This window comes from Nuphar pumila, chromosome 13 (assembly GCF_984573655.1).
Source record: "Nuphar pumila chromosome 13, dmNupPumi1.hap1.1, whole genome shotgun sequence".
In the NCBI taxonomy this organism is placed as follows: domain Eukaryota; kingdom Viridiplantae; phylum Streptophyta; class Magnoliopsida; order Nymphaeales; family Nymphaeaceae; genus Nuphar; species Nuphar pumila.
In genome coordinates, this window is record NC_143261.1 from 12412217 (window position 1) to 12414892 (window position 2676).

At 41.2% G+C, this 2676-nt stretch overlaps 1 pseudogene; it reads left to right on the forward strand.

The window, feature by feature from the left end:
• The first annotated feature begins 552 nt into the window (after nt 1–552).
• Nucleotides 553–2043, forward strand: LOC149817786 (putative xyloglucan galactosyltransferase GT20 pseudogene; annotated as a pseudogene).
• The last annotated feature ends 633 nt before the right edge of the window (nt 2044–2676 follow it).

Consider the following 2676-nt stretch of genomic DNA (forward strand, 5'->3'; position numbering starts at 1 on the left):
GGGGGTATGCTTGTCTGGTAGGAGCAGTTAGTGCACGGCACCTTGTGTTGGGACGTTGCAAGTTCAAAACCCAATGGTACGGTTGTATAATTGGTGGGGGTCTGCCTAACCTCAGCTTGCCTATCAAAAAAAAAAATGTTTCTTACTTGAACTACCTTCCTAATAGAGAATTGCCCATATTTAACTGTTTATACTTGTTATTTTTTGCAAATAAATATTTGTAGTGCTTTTGCTACTTTTGTATATTAGAATAGAAACCACTTCTATCTCCTTTATTCGTTCATATGTACCATACGTGCATACACCCACAGAGAGAGAGAGAGAGAGAGAGAGAGAGAGAGAGAGAGAGAGAGAGAGAGAGAGAATGCCATTACTATTGCAAAAGGTGCAGTGTTAGAGATGATAAGTATGGCAAAAGAGGGAGGCTCTTTCACCCCTAGATGTCTCATTCTGTTTCCTATTGTCTTCTTCTTAGCTGTTCCTCTCTTGTTATTCTCAACTCTTGAATCAGTGCCCTCCTTTCATGTCTGTTTTACTTCTCTAAGTCTCAGTATGTGCTGCTTCAGTGATGGCACCAATCCTGTGCAAGATGCCGAGCACGTTCCTCGGAGCATCTCCGAAAAGACCTCAGAGTTATCGCGCTTGGATGGGACACTTGATAATGATCATGTCATCAATAAAAACAGTTTTGGCAGCTTGTCTGAAGGAGACCGCACAGAAAGAATGCATGTGGTTGAAAAGGCTTCTTACACTCTACCGAAACTTGCAATGCAGATGGATCAAGGTAAGAAAAAAGAGTTACAACATGCAATTGGTATAATACAAGAGCAAATCCAAAAACTAAGGTATTCGGTCCGAAACCGCACGTGCCGAGGCACATGTGGACACACGTGCCAAGGAAAGGGTATATTTGTATATGATTTGCCTCCAAAATTCAACAAGGAAGTAATGAATGGATGTGCTGACATCCTTCCATGGATAAATTTTTGTGAGTATCTTACTAACCAAGGTATGGGAAAGCCGGTCCACAGACTCGGTGAAAACTGGTTCGAAACGAACCAGTTCTCGCTCGAACCAATCTTCCATTCAAAGATCATGAACCATCCTTGCCGGGTTCTTGGAGAAGATAAGGCCTCTCTGTTCTATATACCTTTCTACGCCGGCCTAAACATGCTAAGATTGAACTTTCGAAATGTTTCGGCTAAAGATAAGGACCAACTAGGGTTGGAGCTAGTGCAGTGGCTCAAGTCCAAGAGATCATGGGTCCAAAACCAAGGTAAGGATCACTTCCTAGCCTTGGGTACACTTTCTTGGGATCTTAGAAGGACCACTGGTAGTGTATGGGGTGCAAACTTCCTAGAGCTAAGTGAGATGCAAAACCCAATGAAACTTATAATTGAGCGCCAACCTTGGCACGTAAATGATGTAGGGGTCCCTTATCCCACAAATTTTCACCCCAGCACTGACAAGGATATCACCAAGTTTCAGTCTAAGCTTTCTAAATCCAAGAGGAAAATTTGTGTTAGCTTCGCGGGCGGCGGAAGACCCAAAGCCAAAGACAATGTTAGATCGGTCTTAATTGAGGAATGCATGAGTAACTCAAGTTTGTGCACATATCTTGATTGTAGTTCAGGCAATTGTGTGAACCCAAAAACAGTGATCACACTCTTCATGGAATCAGAATTTTGCCTACAACCACCTGGAGACAGTCCTACAAGGAAATCATTCTTTGATTCTCTTGTTTATGGATGCATCCCAGTCATATTTACTCCTTTCACTGCATATTATCAATATCCATGGCACTTGCCAGAGGACTATAGACTGTACTCAGTTTATATAGATGAAGAACAAGTGAAACAGGGGAAGGTGAAGGTTCTAGATGCTATTAGAAGCATATCAGTTCAAGTAAGGAAAGAGATGAGAAGATACATAATCTTTGAGCTCATGCCTCGAATCATTTACGCGGATCCTAGTTCGAACCTAAGCGAGTTTCGGGATGCTTTCATGGTTTCTGTTGATAATCTACTAGACATGGTAGCATGAGTTCGTGTGTCTAGACAATCTATACATACTGATTAGCTGTTGTCAAATGAAGGAAATAAGTCAGAGATACTCCCTTTTTTTTTCTTGTTCAAGAGGCTGAAGCCTGTTTATGTTGTAGAAGTACTGAGAGCGCCAAGCTTGACAATTCCAATGAAGAGCAGCAAGAAGAAACATGGGGGAGTGAGATCATGATCTTTGTCAGTAGAATAACCATGTCAAACAAGATATTTCTCTTTAATCCTCCTCTTTAATGTTGCAATGTAGAACTGGTCTACATAACTATATTTGGATAAAAGAAACCAAGTTTTGAGGGTGCACTCAGAATATGCAAATATCAAAAATTTATTCAGGAAATGTATAGTGCATTTCTTCAATCTCTATTTTATTTTGTACTCATAAACGTGTGAAATCAGTTACCTCTGTGCCACAAATCTTTGATAAGTGTGCTTGTTTTCTAGAAACCCTACTACTGTGGATTTTCTTGGTTACTTAGGGTGGTATAAAAGTTTTACCATCCAAGTGGCTGTTTGCATATATGCATGAGGATAGGTTGGGAAGCTCTTTCCCATGGGAAAAGGCATGCACTTTGAAAAAACGATGTGTGGCCTTCCCCACCCACCCCTGGGGAAGCCT